The sequence below is a fragment of the Oryctolagus cuniculus genome, chromosome 6 (genome assembly GCF_051225735.1).
Source record: "Oryctolagus cuniculus isolate XC-2025 breed Fujian yellow rabbit chromosome 6, ASM5122573v1, whole genome shotgun sequence".
NCBI lineage: Eukaryota > Metazoa > Chordata > Mammalia > Lagomorpha > Leporidae > Oryctolagus > Oryctolagus cuniculus.
This window is the reverse complement of record NC_142872.1, coordinates 107,192,560-107,214,669: the sequence shown is the minus strand read 5'-3', so window position 1 is coordinate 107,214,669 and position 22,110 is coordinate 107,192,560. Positions and strand designations below refer to the sequence as shown.

General features: G+C 44.7%; 1 protein-coding gene and 1 non-coding gene across 6 annotated transcripts in view; one reads left to right on the top strand and one right to left on the bottom strand.

The window, feature by feature from the left end:
* The first annotated feature begins 1,384 nt into the window (after positions 1-1,384).
* PAG1 (phosphoprotein membrane anchor with glycosphingolipid microdomains 1) overlaps positions 1,385-22,110 on the top strand; it is a 174,620-nt gene continuing 153,894 nt past the window's right edge. For 4 of the 5 annotated variants that reach the window (XM_089335462.1, XM_089335464.1, XM_089335460.1 and 1 more), the window contains exon 1: positions 1,389-1,878. The gene's annotated coding sequence lies outside the window, so the exon portion shown is untranslated. Of the gene's footprint in view, positions 1,879-22,110 lie in introns of all 5 variants that reach the window. The other variant, XM_089335463.1, reaches the window with a different exon arrangement.
* LOC127490867 (small nucleolar RNA SNORA51) lies at positions 7,877-8,004 on the bottom strand. The gene has a single exon (XR_011390013.2). It is a non-coding gene; the product is annotated as a small nucleolar RNA SNORA51 (small nucleolar RNA).

The window sequence follows — 22,110 nt, the reverse complement described above, 5'->3', positions numbered from 1 at the left end:
AACCGTTGGCTGTTGTCCTATTTAAGGCATAGAGTGTGCATAATACTTTTTTTTGAAACCAATTTTCAAAGCTACCACTGTGAGGTTCCATTAAGGTGCTGAGTGAGAAACGCTGTCCCTTCCAGCTCAACATCTGTCCCCCAGCTCAACATCTGCAGGAAGCCACACCTAGCCCCTTTTCCCCAAAGCACCTTTTGAAGCTCTAGGTTGAGTCCCAAGTTTGTTTCCTCCAACAATGCCCTTTCCTGCGCATCGCCCTAACGTCTCTTACTCCATCACTCTTCCCCTACCCCTTCTAAATGGCCTGCTTCCCCGTCAACTTTAAGCCCCCTTTAATGATCCGTGAAACCAGTGTTCAATACCGAGTGTGTGTCGAATGTTTCACACCGCTTACAACTTTCTTTCCCTGATAAGTAACGTGTAACAGGCGCAGAGAATCTGGACTGAAAGAAAGCACCAGTTGCTTTAGAATGCACGAGGCTTAGCGTCAGTTCCAGATATGGCTGCGCTCTCTGTCATTGCACAAGTCCATCCCCACCCGGCTGGTGGCTGGACCTGAAGACTGGTCCAAACAAAGCTGCTATCAGATTGATCATGAGCGCTCAGGACTCCTGGAATTCCAGAGCCCCACCGTGGCACAGTGGCTGAACCAGGGCCACAGTGGGTAGGTAGGGCCCAGGAATTTGGTCTGCAATTTTAAAAAGGCCTTCGCGTGATTCGCGAGCAGGGCACCAGTTCCGGTGCAGGTGGTAGACCAGCCACACTTTGAAGAAGCAAGGATGGGGCGGTCGGGACCTACTGCGTGGGCATCCTCCCAGAGCTTGTAGGAAAAGCTGGGTCTCGCCGGCCCCTCCCTGACCTACTGAATCCCGAGATCTGGGCTTAGGAAGCACTGCTGTAACTTGGTATCTCTGGGCAAGCTTTACCACCTACTGATACCTGGGCTGATGCCAGCGGTCTGGCTTACTTATTCTAGGGTGCGGCCGGCGCAAAGGGCTCTCGTAAGCTCCCATGGTATTTTAATGGACTAAGGTCCATTGTCCCCCAAATTGCAGCCCTTTATGAATCAGCTATAACCTGAGTTCCACGGGCTTTTGTGGGCTCGCCTGGGATCTCAACGACTGCTTAGATAAACAGCGCTTCTGAAGAGACAATGGACTCTGGAGACAAACAAGTTCAACCACAGAGCTTCAGGTTTACAAAACCCCAGGCGGGAGACTTCCTGCACCTCGCCGCGAGCACGCCGAGCGCAGCACCCGCCGGGCCGCTCCGGGCGCCCCGCCCGACCCCGCCCGGCCCCGCCCGACTCGCGCCCTCCCCGCCCCTCCGGCCTCCCTCGCTCCCTCCCCCGTGACGTGCCGCAGCCGGCCGCGATCATGCGCACTCGCGCCCCGCGCCCCGCGCCGCCGCGCCGCCTCGGCGCCTGTCATTCTCCGCGGCGCGGCGGCGAGTGCGGACTGCGGTGCCCGGCCGCCGGCGCGCCCGCGATGTGACCGGCCGACTGGGGGCGGGCTGGCGGCACTGCCCGCAGCGGCTTTCCTCGTGCGCGGTTTCTAACTGAGCCAGGATTCCCTCGGAGCCCGAGACACGCACCCGGGGCTCGGAGCGCCGCAGTCCGGGGCCGGCGGCAGCTGCCGCACTCCGGTCCCTGCGGTCGGGTGCAGCCTCAGCCGCCGCCGCCGGGTGGTGCGCCCTGGCAAGTGCCCTAAGCCGGGCACGGCTCAGCCGAGGCGGCTGGTGCAGAGCCGCAGCGCCTTGGTCCTGCGCCCGCCGCCGCCGCCGGGCAGTGCGGGGGTCAGCGGCGCAGCGCACAGCCAGTTTGCGGGGGCTGCCACGGAGCGACGTCCCACGAGGAGATTCCCCGTGGCCCGCGTCCCGGTAAGTTGACTGCAGTTTGTGAAGTTGGAGGGAGCCTTGGGAAGGAGAGGATCGTTTTTATTATCAGCATCCCTGGGCTGGCCCCTCCTGTTAGCCTGGAGAGGGAGCGTTGGGTGCGAAGAAGGGGGACGAGAAAAGAGGCTGGAGTCCAAGACTGGCCAGCTCCAGTCTCTGACGCGGGTGGCAGTTGCAAACGTGCTAGGAGAGGACAGGTGCTCCGGGGGCATTTGCAGTCCTGTGGACTGCACATCTGCAGCTCCTTGGCCCTGTGCGTAAGGAGGGGACAGAGGCAGAGGACGTGCGCAGGGTCTTGTCACCTCTAGCCCTAGTCCTCGAGGGAGGGACTCCCCTGTGCCGCTCCTGGAGGACCCTCTATGCCAAGGATCTTGGGGAATGGGAGCTAAGCCGTTGCTTCTTCGACTTCCCGCGCATCCATCTCCCACTCTACTCTTGCGCTGGCAAAAGTTGCCAACGTTTCCATAATTGGAGCCCAGTCCTTTAGGGAAAAGGAGGTGGGAATAAAAAGACGAAAAAAAAAAAAAAAACCTCCACAGCTTATACGGCAATCCAGGGTTTTGTGCTCCAAAGCACATGAAATGAGAAAAACGTCCTGTGCGTGTGATTTTGTGCACCTGAAGCATGGGGACAGGTCTCAGAGGAATAGCATTCAGCTGATTAGACCTGGCTTTCCCCGGTAAGCGTCCTGCACCTCTTATGTAAGCCGCTCTGCGCTGGGCAACTTTGTGTCTGCAGTGGCTGCAGCTGCGGCTCCCTGTGCCGTTTGTTTAAAGTCCAGCTCGAACAGTATTTAATGAAAATGCTGACATGATATAGCGGCCTGCAGTCTGAAACAGAGTGCACTCCTCAAATTGAAGAGTCTCCTGATGGGGAGCATGGGAGGAAGAAGCCAGTATATTTTTCAAGGCAGCTCCAGGAATTGGCCACATACATCATGTTTTAAAATAGCATGCATTGTGCGGAGAGCCTTAAGAAGAACCCTTTTTGAACACATCCCTTTGTTTTAGAGAAAGTGGAAATTGTTCGTGCCAGACAATTGTTGAGACTGAAAGTTAAGTGTACCGATGATGGGCTTAATTATCTTCATAAACAAAGAGCATGATTTATAGGTAGCTGCAGTGTCCTACTTTGAAGGGTAGAAATCTTTAACCTTTCTTTCTCAGCTGTGCCCTAGAGATTGCTTTTAAGCAGAGCAATAGATTATCATCATTGATGTTTTAATACTTGTGCTGATTAAATTTGTAAAAGGTACACTTGGAAATGCCATACAGTGCTGCTGTGTGGCTGTTAGTGAGTAATATAGACATCAGTGGGATGTGTGGGGTGCTTGGTATAGAAGTCATTAGTTTAACAAAATAAATCACATGAAGACTGCCCTGGTGTGTGTGTGTGTGTGTGTGTGTGTGTGTGTGAGTGTGTATGTGTGTCTGTATAGATGCATATATAGGTACAGATCCATAGGCTGGGACTTCAGAAAGTTCATGGAAATGGAATAAAAAGACAAGTTTACTTTGGTGCAAGAATTTTTGAAATTCTACATGCAAGGGAAGGGGAAATGGATATTATGAGAAATATGATAACTGTGTTTCAAATCTTTTCAAACCAAATTAAACTTATCTTTTAATTTCATTTTCCCTTAACATTTTAAAATACTCTCCTATATATGATTTGGATTTGAAGTATCTATTTAAACCAAAACCAAGGGTGTGTATTAATGTGAGATTTATTGAGGCAGTCTTTAAAGATTGAAGTACATTTATTTATGTTATTCCAGCATAGAACATGTAAAATGTTATTTCAAAAGTTGGAAAGTTAGTTGCATGAACATACTGTGTTGGGAGGGGTTTTTGTTTGTTTTTGAAAGGCAGAGTGATGGAGAGAAGGGGAGACAGAGATCTCCCATCCACCAGTTCACTCCGGGGATATCCACAATGGTCTGGCCTGCACCAGTAGCCTGGAACTCCATCCAGGTCTTCCACATGGGTGCAGGGGCCCAAGCACTTGGACCATCTTCTGCTGCCTTCCCAGGTGCATTAGCAAGGAGCTGGATCAGAAGTGAAGCAGCCAGGACTCGAACTGGCACTCAGACAGGATCCCAGCAGCTTAATGCTGTGTGCCACAATGCTGGCCCCACACTGCGTGGTTTGTGAGAACATCCAGTGCTTATCTCTCAAAGAGGGTACAGCTAAAGCATGGAGCCTCAAACAGGTTGGCCCAGAAAACACTGCTGCCTCATAGTTAGGACAGACTGGGGAGCCAGGCTGCTAGCCTGGTATGTATCATTTGTTTGAATCCGGGCAAGTCACCTCAACTCTGTGCCTCAGTATCTTCATCCGGGGACAGCAGCAGTGCCTATGTCATGGGATGGGGATGAGAGTTAAACGTTTGGACGTGTGAAGCTGTTAAGCCAGGATCGGGCATATTAAGCTTGTTCTGGTCAGAATTATCGCAGTTCTGAGGGAGAATGCGTCTTTGGACACTTTGGACATGGGATGGCAGTGGAGGTCACCCTTGGCAACACACGTATGTGGTAGGAGAGAGCGGAAACAGTGCACGTGTATAGCTTGGGCACTTCTTGGAAACCCCTAATGACAGAAACACTGGCTGGCCTTTGACTTCCATCTCCCTTGGTTCTTCGCCGCAAGCCCCTGAGGAAGTTTGTCTCCACATGAGAGATGAGGAAATTCAAGTTCAGGGAGATGAGATAGTAGACCTCGGAGCTGGGATCCCAGCCCCACGCCCTGCTGACTGGAACCATGGTCTCTTTGACCCTGCTGCCTCAACTTGCTAATGCAATGGGAGCAACATTGTCCTCAATTTACGGATGAGGAAATTGAAGCTTCAGGTTTCAAGCATGCAGAATGCCGAACTGCACCCACAACATCAGTCTCCGTGACTGGGGGCTAGTATAACCACCATAATTAGTGTCAGATACACTGCCCAGCATACAACACCTCCTAGCGTGTGCCAGAGGTGCCAGCAGGTGAGCTTAGTTTTTCCCTTTGGAGCAGATCCTGTGGCTTGTTCCCTGGCTGTTGGTATGTTCAGTCAGAAAGGAAACATCGTACTGTGGGTACAGTTCACACAGGAGGTTGGTGCTCTCCACTGTTTCTTGCCTGCACATGAGGTTGCAGTGATCCATACCCAGCCCACTCTAGCACCACAAGCAGCGATAATCAATCCCCAGACAGCAGCGCCCTGCAGTGGGAACGCAGTCTCCGCTGAAAAACTCGCCTTCAGCAGAAAAAGGCCTTCCGCTTGCCTCATTTTATCCTGTGTGCTCGGAGGTGGGGATAGTGTCAATAAGCACACTTCCTTTAAGCTTTCGTACCGACGTCGTAGCAAGCAGTGTCAGGGCCCTGGGCGAGCAGTCCTTGGTTAAAGGTCTCTGTAGCCTGTAGAGGTTGGGAATGAAGGAGAGGCTATGGCGTGTTCGTGGCTTTCTTGGGTTATTACCCGAGTACCAGATAGGATTCTGACCTCAGTGCTCAATTTTGGCACAGAACCAACAGGCTGCTCACAGACAGATTTACTCATTTCATTTGTTTGAGAGGTGGAGAGAAGGAGCTCTTCTGTGTGCTGGTTCACTCCCCAAAGCCAGGATCTGGGAACTCAAGCTGAGTCTCCCACCTGGGTGGCAGGGACCCAATATGAACCATCACCTGCACATTTGCAGGAAGCTGGATAGGAAATGGAGGCACCAGGTCTCAACACAGGCCCTGTGATATGGGATGCATGTGTCCCATGCAGCGACTTAACACCACTGTACCCAGTGTCTGCCCCAGACTTAATGTTTAATTAAGTCTCTTAGCTAGCGTATCCCAGCACTGAAGGGTGCTTGGAGACAGATGTTCACTGTTGGCTTTCTTTTAAAAGAAATCCAGTCTCCCCGAGAGTGAGCTTCCAGGAGGCTCTCTCAATGTGCTTGGGAGATAGCCCCATACTTGCAGAGTGCCAGAAAGAGCCCTTGCCATCCACTGAGTCATCTCACATGTCTCTGAAATATCTTCCCTTTCAAAGCTAGCCCTCCTTTGCAGAGAGCAAGCACCAGCCCTCACTCCATCACTGGCTACATTCCAAATGTTCCTCTGTTTCAGGTTACTCTGTAGGAAAAGTCGCTGCTGATCTTTGTGGCTTGAGCCATGTCTGTTAACTACTTCTGCAGAATTTGTATACAGTTGCTTTATTTCCCGTCTGTGTCTTCTATTTAGTGGCTTATGTGTGGCCACTCGTAGGCCTCCAACTAGTGCTCATCTGACATCAGCTTCCTCTCTCTGTCAGAAGGTAACAGGCACAAGAAATGCAAAGTAATTTTAAGGTCGATGTAAGAAAAGGAAGCTGGTTTTCTCTGCCCAGTCGTGTCTACTATTTTGAATTTCTAGTTTGGGCGTGGGGAGTTGAAGGCTGATATTCCTGGAGCTTTGGCTTCATACATCGTGAGAGGTGTATTGGATGATTTAGGTTTTTGATTATGCAAGCAAGCAGTTCCTGTGCAAATGGCAGAAGCAGCCCCCTCCAGGGTGTTCACTGCTCTTTGGGGGTGTAGGGTGAGTATTAGGGGAGGACAGCTCCAGGCATGATTTATCTGACCACATTTCTAGTCCTTCCTGGTCATCCCTTCGGGGTAAGAATTGGAATGAATAGCCCCTGAGGAGCGCTCACCACCTGCTGGCTGCAATGTGCAGCATTTCCTTTAATCATCACGGTGACCGTGCAGGGCAGTTAACTTTATCCTCTTTTGCAGAAGTGGAAACTAAGGCCTAGAAAACTCAGGGCACTCATCCAAATTTCTCATCAGTGAGTTTTGGAGGGAAGAGTAGAGACTAGAGCCCAGAACTCTTTGACATGGTTAGAGCTTATAGAACATTCTGCTGCCTCTAAGTTTCAAGCCTTGACGTGAATTCACCTCTGTCGCAGAGGTGTTGTGCTTTTCAGAATCTCCCTGCCCACTGCCAGCAGCTGGAATGGACTGCATAGGAACTCTCATCCAGTCCCTCTGTAGAGGAAGAGCGTATGCTTGGTTCATGCAGTGTGCCCAAAACAGAAAACCACGTGTTCGCTTTGTGAAATAGGAAGCATACAGTCTTCAGCTGACATAGGACACAGTGGAGAGGCACACTAACTTTATCTGTGTTTGGGGTCAGATACTTGGCATCCTTCCATTAACAAAAAGGAGAAGTGGTGAGACCTGAGATTTTCTCCAGTGATTTTTAAAACAATAAGTTTACTTAGGGGCCAGTAGTGTGGCACAGCAAGTTAAGACATGGCTTGTGAGGCCCACATCCCATATTGCAGTGCTCATTCCAGTCCTGGCTGCTCCACTTCCATTCCAGATCCATGCTCATGTGCCTGGGAAGGCAGAAGATAATGGCCCAAGTGCTTGGGCCCTTACTACCCATGTGGGAGATTGAAATGAAGTTCATGGTTCCTAATTTCAGCTTGGCCCAACCCTGGCTGTTGTGGCCATTTGGAAAGTGAACCAATTGGTAGAAGAGTCTCTCTCTCTCTCTCTCATTCTCACTCTCACTCTCTCCTTCTCTCTCTCTCTCTCTCTGTGTGTGTGTGTGTGTGTGTGTCCCTCTCTCTATTGCTCTACTTTTCAAATAAATTAATAAATCTGTTTTAAAAATAAGTTTATTTAAATATCTAAAAATAGCAGTGTATTGATGGAAAATCACTTACCAGACCAGTGTTGTCTGTCACTCACACTGAGACTGTGTTTTTCAGAGGAAATGAATATATATGACAATACTTCAGAGATTTTATGGAAAAGTAGAAGAAAAGATCAGTTTATTGTGGTACAAAAAAGTTTGAATCTGTGCATAGTTTATTCATGATATGCATTTCCCGTGAACTTTTTGAAGACCCTTTATATGCATGGATTTTGATTTTTTTGCTCCAAAATAAGTGTGCCTTTTAGTTCCATTTTCCACCAACCCTATTTTAATTTGTTTTAAATTGTAATTATTTTTTTAAATTTCCATGTCCCCTTATGGCACAATACAGACCGCAAGGCCTGAGCTGGGTGTATAGGGGGGAGGTCTACTATGAGTCCTCTTTCTGTACAGTCAGTGTAAGAACATGGCCTGCAGTAAGCACCAGGAGGCCTCCACCCACCTTTGGAAGCACTGTTGGTCTAATAACTGAGGCTCAAGGGCGGTGGCTCTGAATAAGGATGTTGTGTCAGATCTCCTGTGTCGAGGGGGTGTTTGGTGCAGTGCTCAGGACACTGCTTGAGACACCTGTGTCGTGTATCAGAGTGCCTGGGTTCATGTTCCAGCTCTGCTCTGGCTCCAGCTTCCAGCTAATGCACAACTCAGCAGGCTGCATGTGCTGGCTCTGGTATAGGATCCCTGCCACCCATGTGTGAGAACTGGATGGAGTTCTGGGCTCAGTGAACCAACAAATGGAAGCTCACTCTTTCTCCCCCTCTCTCTGTCTCTTTTTTTCTCTGCCTTTCAAGTAAGTAAAAACATAAATAAATATTTTGTAAAAAGAAAAAAATCTTTCAAGTCTGTTTTAAAACCTTCCTAACTCCAGTTCAAATTTAGAGTGAAATGACAAAATTTAAAGCCATATTGTGGGGCCAACACTATGACTGCCTACAGTGCCAGTATCCCATGTGGGTGCTGGTTCGATTCCGGGCTGCTCCTCTTCCAATCCAGCTCTCTGCTATAACCTGGGATAGCAGTGGAAAATGGCCCAAGTGCTTGGGCCCTGCACCCGTGTGGGAGATCTGGAAGAAGCTCCTGGCTCCTGGCTTCAGATTGGCCCAGCACTGACAGTTGCAGCCATCTGGGGAGTGAACCGGCAGATGGAAGACCTTTCTCTCTGTCTCTCCTTCTTACTGTCTGTAACTCTACCTCTCAAATAAATAAATAAAAATCTTTTAAAAAAGCCATATTATAATATTTTTAAAACCCTTCCTGCATCCTCTGTTTTTTCTTTCTTTCACACAGAAACCTACATTTGCTTAGTAAGTTCTTCATATCCCCTGGAGTTTGAATTATAAAAAATTTACAGTTACAATATTTTGGCGTATCTTATTAATGTCTCTTCTATTCCCATGCTTGATGTTATAGGACTGTACAAATTTGAAACCAGTGAAGATTATAAATTTTATTTTTAAAAATTCCATATTCTAGATGTGGATTGTTTATTGCAGAAGAACAGGGAAATCTGGCCTGATTGATGGCCTTATTTAAGATATAGAGCACCAGGGGCCATATTTGGTACAACAGATTTACCTGCCACTTTGGATGACCACATTCTATATTGGAGTGCCTGGGATAGAGTCCTGCCTCTGTCTCCCACCTAGCTTCTACCAGTACACACCCTGGGAGCCAGTAGGGGATGCATGGAGTTCTTGAGTCCCTGCCCCCAACATGGGAGACCCAGATGGAATTCCTGGCTCCTGGCTTTGGCCTGGCCCAGCCTCAGCTATTGCAGGCATTTGGGGAGTAAGTCAGCAGATAGGATATTTTTTTTTAACTTTTATTTAATGAATATAAATTTCCAAAGTACAGCTTATGGATTACAATGGCTTCCCCCCCATAACGTCCCTCCCACCCACAACCCTCCCCTTTCCCACTCCCTCTCCCCTTCCATTCACATCGATTCATTTTTTATTCTCTTTATATACAGAAGATCAGTTTAGTATACATTAAGTAAAGATTTCAACAGTTTGCTCCCACACAGAAACATAAAGTGAAAAATAATAGATGATTTTTTTAAATGGTGATGAAATCAGATCAGACCTAATGTCATGTTTAATCCCAGTGAGAGTCAAGTTGGGAATTGATAATTTCTTCTTCTTCTTTTTTTTTTTTACAGAAAATCAGTTTAGTATACATTAAGTAAAGATTTCAACAGTTTGCACCCCCATAGAAACACAAAGTGAAATATACTGTTTGAGTACTCGTTATAGCATTAAATCTCAATGTACAGCACATTAAGGACAGAGATCCTACATGAGGAGTAAGTGCACAGTGACTCCTGTTGTTGACTTTACAAATTGACACTCCTGTTTATGGCATCAGTAATCTCCCTATGCTCCAGTCATGAGTTTCCAAGGCTATGGAAGCCCCTTGAGTTCTCCGACTCTTAAGCAGATAGGATATTGATCTCTTTCTCCCTCTCTTTCCTCTCACACGCTCTTGCTCTGCTTTTCAAATAAATAAAGATAAATAAACTTTTTTTTTGAAAAAAGATATAGCACACTTGAAACCCCATGAACCTTACAGAGCAGTTCGTTAAAATTGTGATTTAATGGATCACCAGCAGCTTTATATCTTCATTTCCAATTTGGTAAGTGTTCAACTGGCCCAAACCCTACGTGACATAGCATGTATTCATTTGCAAGTGATTGCTCACTTGATTTCCTAAAAGTGCCCAAATGTGTGACCACATCAGCATTGCAGTCACTTGCCATCTTCATGTTTGAGACCCCAGGATGCACATGTAACTTTATGAGAATTTATTCCCTGAAGAGTAAAGGGTGATCAGATAAGCCCTCAGGCATCTAATGTTTGTGTCTCTGTCTGTTGCTGGTAATGTTGCTTCCGTCCAGCCCCCTAACCATACCCATTCCTCTATAACTCCCGTTCTGGCCAAGCATGCTGAAGCTATTGGAAAACTTTAATATTGAGGCAGCACATGTTATCAGTCAGAGGCAAGAAAACCACTTAACACAATCCTTGTTTTTAATTATTTATTTTTTTAAAAAACCAATGCTAGAATAACTGTACATAAAAACAGTGTAGCCTCTACATTTAGCAATGAGGGATTCAATTAGAGGGGCCTTATTATTTGTTCCTTGACACTGTCTAAGGAGAACTGTGAACCTGTCATTCACCCAGAATCCATCCCCAGAAGCCTGGTTGTGGCTGAGTCAAATTGAGGCGGGTGATGTTTATTCATGTATGCATTCACCAGACATATAGCGATAGGGTGCCAGGCACTGTTAATTTTTGAGACCTCAGATAGAAGAAAATTGCATTGCTTTCAAGAGCCTCAGTCTCCTGAGGGGAGGAGATGCTGAACTGCAGTTGTAACCGGTGAGGAAGGGATGCTGGGCTGTGTTGGGGTCCCTGACTCCAAGCTTGATCTGAAAGCCTGAATAGGAGGGTAATGGGGGCTGAGGATGGGAGTGGGCTCACAGACATCACTAAGAACAGCAGGCACAGGAAACATGAAGGAAGGAGCCGGATAGAGCTGTATGTTGGTGCAACAGCTGTTCAGAGGTGTGGCCAGTACAACGTCAGGGTCGTAGATGAGGCTGGAGATGGAGACCAGACTGGAGTCATTTAGGAAGGATCTTGCGGCCATACTTGGTCTTACACATGATTCTGAGCACTTGTGGTTGTTGTTTTAGAGTAAGCGCTCTGGGTGTGTTGTACAGAACAGATAGGATAGGGGGCAGAACAGGGAAGCCATGAAAGAAGAAAGAAAAACCGATGTCTCCTAACACAGAGCTGAAGTCTGAACTCATAAGTGACAAGAGTGGTGATGACATGAGGGGCCCAGGGAGAAGTGAGGAGGAGCTGGAGACTGTAAGGGTGACTCAGGCTTTGTGGCTTGGATAATTGAATAGACACGGGTGTCACTGGTGATGATAGAAAATGCGGAAGAAGCAGCGGTTTGCAGGGGAGGATGACAAGATGTGGATTTGTGCAATGTGAGGCACCAGGGGGACGTCCAGGCCTGGAGGTTCAACTGACAGTTGCAAAGCATGGTTGGTTGTGGAATTCAAGACAGAGGCTGAGCTGGAAATGTAGGTTTGCAAGTCCTTCGTGTATTTGAAATTGTTGTTGAGGTTATGATCTCCTGGGGAGAATGTGTGGAATTAAAAAAGATGAAGGCCAAGGTGGCAGGCAGAAGAAAAGGAGATGTGAGGGCAGGATTAAGTGAGCGGAGGTTTTGACAAGTGCTTGGCCACAAAGTGGCAGAAGCCAGAGGCAAAGCAGAATGAGGTGCTTGATTGAATGGGAGCCCAGTGACAAAAGAAATGAAATTGAAAGGAAAAGCAAGAGGGGAGGGAAAGGTCTGTTAGTGCACTTGTTATCTATATAGATAATTATGGCTATTTCAGTTCCTGTCAAGAAGCGTGAAGACCTACTATGCGAAAAGTGAGTGGGTGGGGAGTGAGGAGCAGGATCCCAGATGAAGCCTGATCCTGGATGGCAGGCCCCTTGTCCTGTGGAATTGTCCTTTCTTATTTTCCCTGCCCATCCCTTCTCCTCCTTTCTTGTTAGCAGAGCACAGGCACTTGGGAAAGTGGGGAGAGTGAGGGAGTTACTTTGTTGGTTCTCCGTAGCAGACATATCTGCTCTGTCCAGGAATGAGCACCCTGAAGGGGAAAATGACAAATGGCAGTTTATACAAACGGTACTTTTATCATGGCCAGTTTATAAAAACTAAGCTATTGTCTGTGGAGGATCTGGACCTTGGAACCAATCCTTTTATAGTTACTAATGAGTCTTGCCTCCCTGGATTACTTGAATTATGCTGAATATAATATCCAGTAATTTTCACTGGTCTTATAAAAACAGGCCTCGTTATGTTTGTCTTATGTTTTAGTTAATATTGTGCATTCCAGTTCTCAAGTGTTTTGACCTTTAATTTTGACCTAAAGATGCTAAGTATTCCCACTGTAGAGATGAGAAAACTGAGCTTTAAGGTTCAAATGACTGGGTGAAGATAACACAAGTACTAAATAATGTAGCTCCAGGGACCCAAAATGAGGCATTCTGACTTCAAATAAAGGTCAAATTAAGTTTAGCCTATTGATTTCCCATTTGCAATATTCTCAAAGTCTCCACATGCATTAAATGGTGTAGTTTACTTTGTATCACCAAAACAGCTATTATGTTACCCATTTAATGCCAAAAACCTGAAGCGTTTGTCTTTTTCATAGGTGGTATAAAGTGATAGAGGGTAAATTTAAAGTTTATTTAGTTTTACAACTTGCATTTTGGTTCCTGACAGTCTAAAATTTCATTTGCCTATTTTTTCAGCTATTAAAACAGATATTAGCTTTTAATGTACAGCAATGGTAGAATCATGAAATATATTCCAAATGTTATGTTTCTGGGAAAAAAGTTTACGATGCCGCATTTTTTTTTAAATTTCACAAAAAATAGAAGGCTTGCTAAATGGCAGTTTCCAAATGAAAGCAATTTCTAGCAAGTAGCAAAACACCGCTGCCAAGTGCTTATCCCTAAATCTCAATTTCAAGCTTCATGGTACAATTTTACATTTTAGCTTTGGTAGGAAAAGTTGAATCCAAAGAAGCTTATGCCTTTGTGACATTGGGTGGATTGCTCTTTTGTTATTGGTACTGAATGAAAAATAACAATAAGTACATTTATGAATTTTTAAAAATTTGATGAAATGTTAGGCATCTATCTTAGTTCTGGTAATTATCAGTATGCATGGTGTATTGCAGTAGTCTTCCTCCAATGTAGTTGAGAAATTGCAGGACTTGTGTAGGCATAAGAAAATTTAAATAACAATATAAAGTAATCTGGTATTTTATATATGAGTTTTATTGCACCTTACATTTATAATAATATGTTAAGAAACACAAATGAAGTAAAATGAAGATTAATTTAGCCATTTCATGCCTCATGTATTCCAATTTTGTTCAAATGCAAATATGATAATCCAGAGCATAGAGTTAGGTTTCTGTTCAGGTGGTTTGACACTACTGTATTTATTGCTCACTTACCAAGATGAACGATTAAACTGCCTTTCTTCCTAATCTGTCTATGAGTATATATTTTAATATGATATACTAGGTGTTTTCATTTTCTAAAAAGAGCAATTAAATTTTTTATCTCTTTTCTTATTCCTATTGAATTTTATTTAGACGTTTTTATGTCTGCACACTTCACACAATAGAACATGTCTAAATTAGTGCTCTAATTTGAATACCATAATTATGTATATAGTCAGAGCCTGATTGAATGGAGTGCTTTTGTAGGAAATATTTGTTCTTTCTGTTAGTGGATGTAGGAATTAGATTCTTAATACTTCAGAGTCTTAAACTTGTTTGTGTTTACCAGTAGGAACACTGAGCAAACCATAAATATTTTTACAAATAAATTTGAAGATATGTTTCCTTTTCAAGTGTTAGGAATTGACACATCACTGAAATAAAGTTCTATTGTTACTTTTTCCTATACCCAACAGATTGATGAGATACAAAAGAGGTTGAAAACTAGAATGGTGTCCTCTCTAGTTGGAAATCATTGGTGTTCTGGTTAGAATCATAATCCTTTGTTTTTTAAGAAATAAAACATAAAGATACTTTGAAATGAAGTATTATCATGAATCAAGATAAATATTAGTCCATATTTGGATAATGTAAAGAATTTTTTTTGCTCTCTTATATATAGTGGTCAAAATGCATATTTAGAATTTTAACATTAGCATAAAATACTCCACATTTCCAAGTAGAATTGAAGCTAAAAAGTCTGAAGTCTTATTAAAAGGGTACAATATGGATAACAGCTTTTCAGGCTTTGTATTGAGATGTTGGGAACAGGATTGCTAAATACTGTGGTCGCTGAGAAAAATAGGAGACTGATGTATTCAACTAACACTTAATTTAATGGTTTCTACACCCCCAGTTCGTAACCTTTCCAACTGCCTGACTTATTTGCTAATAGTAGCATGTCAGGACCTGAATTATTGTAGATATTTCATTTTAATAAATATTCAATAGCATTTTTAAAATTGTTCTCCTAGATACAGTTCATAATAAACTGTGCAGTCCTGGCAGTGAGTAGACTTCTTTCAAGCTGTTTTATAGCCACAGGCCACTTGGCATTTGGACTCTTCTTGAATATATTTTCAGAGCTCCACATATCCTGAAGACTGCCAGTCTTGGATTAGAATAAGCGTTTGGTCTCTCCACAGTTATGGAGAGAATGAAAAGGAATTCTCTTCTTTTCATCCTCTCCATAATATGCCAAGGCCTGGGTTCAGAGTCATCACTTGCTAGTCATGTGCTTTTCATTCTACAATGTGCAAAGCAGCCTTCTGCAGCAAACAGTGTTCCAGCCCAAGATGTCTACAGTGCGAAGGCTGAGAACCCCTGATCTAGAAGGTAGAGAATATCTGTTTAATTTGCTTTATATTTTTCAGGAAAATGGAAATGTTATAGATGGCTCTGGTAAAAATATTCGTCATATTCAATGTAATTGTTTATTTGAAGACCTACTAGGTTCTGAGTATTCGATGGAGAATCTTGACACAGTTGCTGCCCTCAGGAGTGTGTGCTCTCTTTATAAGAATAAGTGGCAAATACAATATTGCTGTTCACTGTGATGTGTGCTGTAATTACAGGCTTGGCTGGCTTGTTAAAATGAAAATAATTTAGGTTTCATTGGGCTAAATATAGACGATTGTCTGAAAGGGATCATATTTGTTGTGTAGATGTAATATCAATCTCTTGTGGGTGAAATTTCATTTTCCCTTGATAATCACGAATAGGTCATGTTAATTGTCCTCTCTTCCCATTTCATGGAAAATGGAATTGAAAGGCAGATATATGTTGGTGCAAAAATTTTTGATGTCCCTGTATATATGAGGAGGCTTCAGAAGTTCATGGACAAAATATGCCCCAGTTTCAAAATGTTTAAAATGTCCAGATATTCATTTGAAATGTCAGGAGTTCTTTCACATCTACATTGAGGTATAATTTACATGCCATAAAAGTTGCCTATTCTAATTGTACAATTCACTGATTTTTTATTGAACTTACGGAGCTCAGGAACTATCACAATTCCATTTTATAACGTTTCTTTCACCCCAAGCAAAATCCCTCGTGTTTGTGTGCAGCCAGTCCTCATTCCCACTGCCAGCCCCAGACAATCGAGCTTGCTTGCTTGCTTGTTTGCATGCTTTTTTCTTTTTAAGATTTATTTATTTACTAGAAAGAGTGACAGGGAGAGAAGGGGGGAAACAGAGAGATCTTCCATTTGTTGGTTCACCTCCCACATGGCTGCAATGGCGACAGTCTATCGAGGCTGAAGCCAGGAACCAAGAACTTCATGGAGTCTTCCACATGAGTGAAGGGGCCCACATACTTGGAACATCCTTCACTGCTTTTCTCAGGTCATTAGCAGAGAGCTGGATGGGAAGTGGAGTAGCTGGGACATGATCCCACACCCATATGGGATGCCAGCACTGCAGATGGTGGTTTTACCCGCAAAGCCCCATGTCTCATTTTCAAACATTTGTCTTTTACCAAATGTCTAGTCATCTCATTTGGGATATTAATTTTTACCAGCAAAAGCATAGTTACATATTGTCTTCAAGATCAATTTTTAAAAATAATTTATTTATTTGAGAGGCAGAGTTACAGACAGAGAGAGAGAGGGAGATAGAGGTCTTCTATCTGCTGGTTCACTCCCCAAATGGTTGCAACAAATAGAACTGGGCCTATCTGAAGCCAGGAGCTAAGAGCTGCTTCTGGGTCTCCCACATGGATGCAAGGGCCCAAACACGTGGACCGTCTTCCACTGCCTTCCCAGGCCATTAGCAGAGAGCTGGATTGGAAGAGAAGCAGCCAGGATAAGAACTGGTATCCATATGGATGCTGGTGCTGCAGGTAGAGGCTTAACCTACTATGTCACAGTGCCAGCCCTTCAAGATCAACTTTATATAGTATCTGTACAATACATTTGCTGCAGCAAAGGCTTGGGTATAGTTATCAGAATAATAATAAAAAGTTCCACAAAAGAGAAGAGCAGTATGTGTGTTTAGTGTAGCATGTGCTGCATTAAAGAGGGGTGATGTGGGGCATTCATTTAGCCTAGCTGTCAGAACAGCAGTTAAGACACCCACATCCCGTATCAGAGTATCTGAGTTCAGTATCTGGCTCCAGCTCCTGGCTTCAGCTTCCTGTTAATGCAGAACCTGGGAGGCAGTGTTGATTGTTCATGTACTTGGGTTCTTTCCACCAGTGTGAGAAATCTGGATTGAGTCCCATACCCAGCCATTGCAGGTATTTTGGTGAGTGAACCAGTAAATGAGAGCTCTATTTCTCTGTTTATGTCTCCCTACCTCTTAACAAAAAAAACCTTTTTTTAAAGGAGTGGATAGTGTGCCTGTTTTTCAGCTTTAACCTGTTTGTATCAATGGTGGCTGTACTATACTGCTTACTCTTGTCAATCTGTTAAAATAATGCTATACAAATCATTGAAAAGCTGGATCAGATAGATACTTGCATGATGTGGTATTAAAGGCATTAAATCTGGAGAGCTCACCTGTCTTGGAGTTGGATGTGGGAGAGCCATCCTTTAGCCAAACTTCCTGGGGCCAAATGCCTTTGAATATTCATCTTTGATAAAGGTAGTACAGTTCAGATACTATGTGTTCATGTCCAGAAAACACACAGTAATTTCTGCAGCAAAGTGGGTGTCTATCTACATCTAGTTGCACAGAAAATGATTCAATAATGTCATGTCAGTTTAGACTATTTTAGGAGAAAATTCATCTGGTAGCAAAATAACAAACTCTGTTTTCAGAATTTTTTTTTTATTTCAAATTGTGGATGAAAGCCCAATGTATCCTAGAATGTGCCATTTCAAATAATTGGTCCATTCTCTTTCTCCTTCCTCAACCATGTCCTCTGCCAAGTCCACATTTCATGTCACTTAGCCATGGATATACTTGTCTTCCTTTTTCACATTAGCTTCCCATCACACTTGACAACATGCCAAGTGAGCTGTTCGATTTTGGTGGATAAAGGCCAGATATGGAAGTGTTGCAGCCAGCCAGGCTTGTGGTCTGTGGTTTCATCTCCTTGCCATAGGCCTGGAGTATAGCCATGTTTGTCTACTCCAGCCCAAGACCCAGGGAGAGTGAAAGAATTTTGTTGGGTCAAAAAGATATCCATGGAGAAAGATCCAAAGTAGCAATAGCAACTGTTATCCTAGGTAGCCCTACACCCTTCACAAAATCTTGGGCAGTAAAACCAGAGAAGAGAATGCACTTAGAGCTCATTTTCTTGAGGTAAAGATAAGAGTTCAAGAAAGATAAAGACATGATTAAAACCATATGGACTCACAACTCAGAAGGAGGACATTGACCCAAAGCGAGAGATTGAAGACTTGTTCCAAATTGTTACATTCTGTATGTCCATATAATTTGCTCAGTGCTACTTAACAAGCCTCATTAGTCTTTTAACCATGAAATTCACACTTGTGTCAAGTTCCAGATTACAGTGTGATACTCAGGAAACTGTATCTGTAAGGCAGCAAGTCGTTGGTGGTTTTGGATGGTCGTCCTGAGTTGCTATAGACCTATTGTGAATGTGAATAAATACTTTGATCAGTGTCTAAAATGTGTTTTTGTTTTTTTGGTTTTTTTTTTTTTTTTTTTGACAGGCAGAGTGGACAGTGAGAGAGACAGAGAGAAAGGTCTTCCTTTTTCTGTTGGTTCACCCTCCAATAGCTGCTGCGGCAGGCGCACTGTGGCCGGTGTACCGCGCTGATCCAAAGCCAGGAGCCAGGTGCTTCTCCTGGTCTCCCTTGCGGGTGCAGGGCACAAGCACTTGGGCCATCCTCCACTGCACTCCTGGGCCACAGCAGAGAGCTGGACTGAAGAGAAAGGACCGGGACAGAATCCGGTGCCCGGACCGGGACTACAACCCGGTGTGTAGGTGCTGCAGGTGGAGGATTAGCCTATTGAGCCATGGCGCCAGCCTAAAATTTGCTTTTGAAAAATATTTATTTATTTGGGGGCTGGCGCTGTGGCGCAGTGGGTTAACACCCTGGCCTGAAGTGCCAGCATCCCATATGGGCGCCAGTTCAAGACCCGTCTTCTCCACTTCCAGTCCAGCTCTCTGCTATCACCTGGGAAAGCAGTAGAAGATGGCCGAAGTCCTTGGGCCCCTGCACCCATGTGGGAGACCTGGAAGAAGCTCCTGGCTCCTGGCTTCGGATCGGTGCAGCTCTGGCCGTTGCAGCCATTTGGGGAGTGAACCATCAGATAGAAGACCTCTCTCTCTCTCTTTCTCTGCCTCTCCCCTCTCTGTGTAACTCTTTCAAATCTTTTTTTAAAGATTTATTTATTTGAAAGGCGGAGTTAGAGGAGAGACAGAGAGGGAGAAAGAGAGAGGGTGTTCACTCTTCCATCCACTGGCTCTCTTTCCAAATGGCCACAACAGCTAGGACTGGGCCAGGCCAAAGCCAAGAGCCAGGAACTCCATTTCAGTCTCCTGCATAGGTAGCAGGGGCCCAAGCATTTGGGCCATCCTCCACTGCTTTTGCAGATGCATTAGCAGAGAGCTGGATGGGAACTGGAGCAACTGAGACCTGAACTGGTGCTCATATGGGATGCTGACATCGTAGGTGGCAACTTAACCTACTGCACCACAATGCTGTCCTCAAAAATTTGCTTTTGTTACAAGTGAATATTCATGTTATTAAAGCAATATTATTTATGAACAAGGGTACCCAATTCTAAAAGAGCAGGCAGTTATGTTACACCAGCATCAGAGAAAAAATGACATTTATAGGAACATCGAAGGCAATAGTTGGTTCTCAAAGAGCAACATGGTGTTATAGGTCAGCCAAGGGAGCTGGTGACTCTGGATACTGTTAACAGCACTCAGATGTGTGTAGTAGAAACCTCAGTGCTACTGTCTTTTACCTGTGGGTTTTTTTCAAGTTCTTAATTACTTCAAGTGTGACACTAAAATATCTGACTGATGTGAGTCATCAAAACGGAGAGATGTTGAATCATCGCCATTTGGTTGTGGAAGAGTGAATCCGCCCTTCCTCTCTGCAGACTTCGTACCTGGGTGTATACCTACATACCATTCCAGCCTCAACCAATTGTTTCCTCATAGGTCTTGCAGCCTTTTTGCAACTATCATTGTCTCTCCTCCCTCTGAACGTTAAAGAGCTAAATTTGTCCTGCCTTGGTATTGCGCTTGCCTTTTCTCACCAAGTGTCTTCCTGCCCTTGCTGTCATTGCCCACCGATGAAAAGTTGACAGCCCCAAAGAGCCTCCTCTTGTCCCTGCTGCACTCCCTTGTACCACCATGTCCTTAGCTTCCCCCCTCTGTGATGGTGTCCCTCAGAGTTATAAATTAATAAATACACTTTTATAAAAAGTTGATATATGTATCCATTTAGCATGTGTGTATTGAGTACCTCCTCTGTGTTAGGCACTGTGATAGGTGGTAGATTCTGAAGCAAACAGGTTATCTGCCCTTATTTCCTAGTGGAAGAAAACCACCATTTAAAGAAAGGACTGTCAGCAGGTGTTAGGTTTTAGGTAGAGTGAAATATATTCATATCATTGAGATGACTAGGCTAGTAAGAAGGTTCCCCTTTGGGAAGTGACATTTAAGCTGAAGTAGGGTTGGTTGGAATTGGAACTGGCTTGGGCAGGGCAGAGGGCAGATAGTTGAGGACAGGTGCCTGTGTTCTGGAGCAGGGAGGAACATGGCCAGGCTTGTATCTTAAGAAGCTCACCCTGGAAGTAGCACAGAGGGTGAACTGGGACCTGGGTCAGGGAACCCAAGGCCTCTGACGCAGGTGCCTGCTAAGGGTAGAACAGATAATGTGCTGACCCGATGCTGAAATGGTGCTCCTGGGCTCCTCTTCTGTTCTTTGTCCCAAGCCTGCGTTGCGCTTTCTGGCCTGATAAGAACACCATCCTACATTCACTGATGTAAATGCTAATGAGAAAGGCTGGTTTGCAGACTCTGTCTTGTTCAGGTGACATGGAGTGAGAGCTAAGACTTCATTAAGCTTCAGGTGACGCCGGCACAGGGAGGCCAGGGACCCGTCTCTGAGAAACATTAACTGTAAGAGCTGTGCTGTCACTTTCATGTCCCATTGAATTCTCATAAAAACCCTGTAAGAGAAGCATATTTTTCCTAGGTTGCAGAGTGGGAAAAAGGCCTGGTGTGATGAGTGGCAAAGCCTCTTCTGTATTTAATCCTGCCTGGGTGATGATGGTAAGTACAGCCCTGCAAAAATTCAGCAACTTTTGCCAGTCAGTGTGTCTTGTGCGTGAATGTGACCCATCTCCCAAATCCAGGACTCCGTACAGCCGATCTTGGGATAGCACCAGAAATGTTCATGCTTCTCCCTTTTGTCTCTTTTTTAAAGGAAAAGCTTAATTTTGTTCCTCAAAGCTGGAATTTTAAGTCTTAGGATGAAAATATATACACAGGTACTTCAAAAACTTCATGGAAAAAATGGAGTTCAAAGGTCAGTTGATTTTAGTGCAAAATTTTTGAAATCAGATATACAAGGGGTCACCAAAACATCTGTGGATAATGCATATTAAGAAGAAGCCATTAATCCTCTGCCTTGCAGTGCCGGCACACCAGGTTCTAGTCCCGGTCGGGGCGCCGGATTCTGTCCCGGTTGCCCTCTTCCAGGCCAGCTCTCTGCTGTGGCCCAGGAGTGCAGTGGAGGATGGCCCAAGTGCTTGCGCCCTGCACCCGCAAGGGAGACCAGGAGAAGCACCTGGCTCCTGCCATCGGATCAGCGCAGTGCGCTGGCCGCGGCCGTGCCGGCCATTGGAGGGTGAACCAATGGCAAAAGGAAGACCTTTCTCTCTGTCTCTCTCTCTTGCTGTCCACTCTGCCTGTCCAAAAAAAAAAAAAAAAAAAAATTAAAAACAAAACAAAACAAAAAAAAGAAGCCATGCATGGACTTCAGATTTTTGGAGCAAAGTGATTTTTTTGTTTCTTATTTTCTTTTTTTAAAATTTTTTATTAACGTGAAATACTTGTAAATTTTTTTGGCATACAGTGCAATTTTTCAACACATATACATAGGATAAACCAATCAAACCTGGCACCAAGCCTACCATTTCCTTATCTTTGTGTTGGAGCCTCCCGGCCCCTCTCTTCCAGTCCTTGGTAGTGTGTAATGCAGGACTGTAAAAGATGGCCACTCCACTGTGCTGTGCTTCCATCTCACTCTGTTTTGGTACTGGTAGCCAACCTCCCTCTATTTCCCCTTCTCCTCCCCTTCCCAGCCTCTAGTAATCACCAGTCTAAGTTCAGATCAACTATTTTTTTAACTTCTGTCCTAAATCCATTTCCATGAACTCTCTGAAGTACCCGCATCTATTTTTGTACAGCGGAAACATTTGATCTTTATTGGTTTCTCTGGGTCCCTCTTTGCCTTCTTTTCACCTAAAAGAAGTTGAGAAGGTTAGAGGTAGCCTATTTTT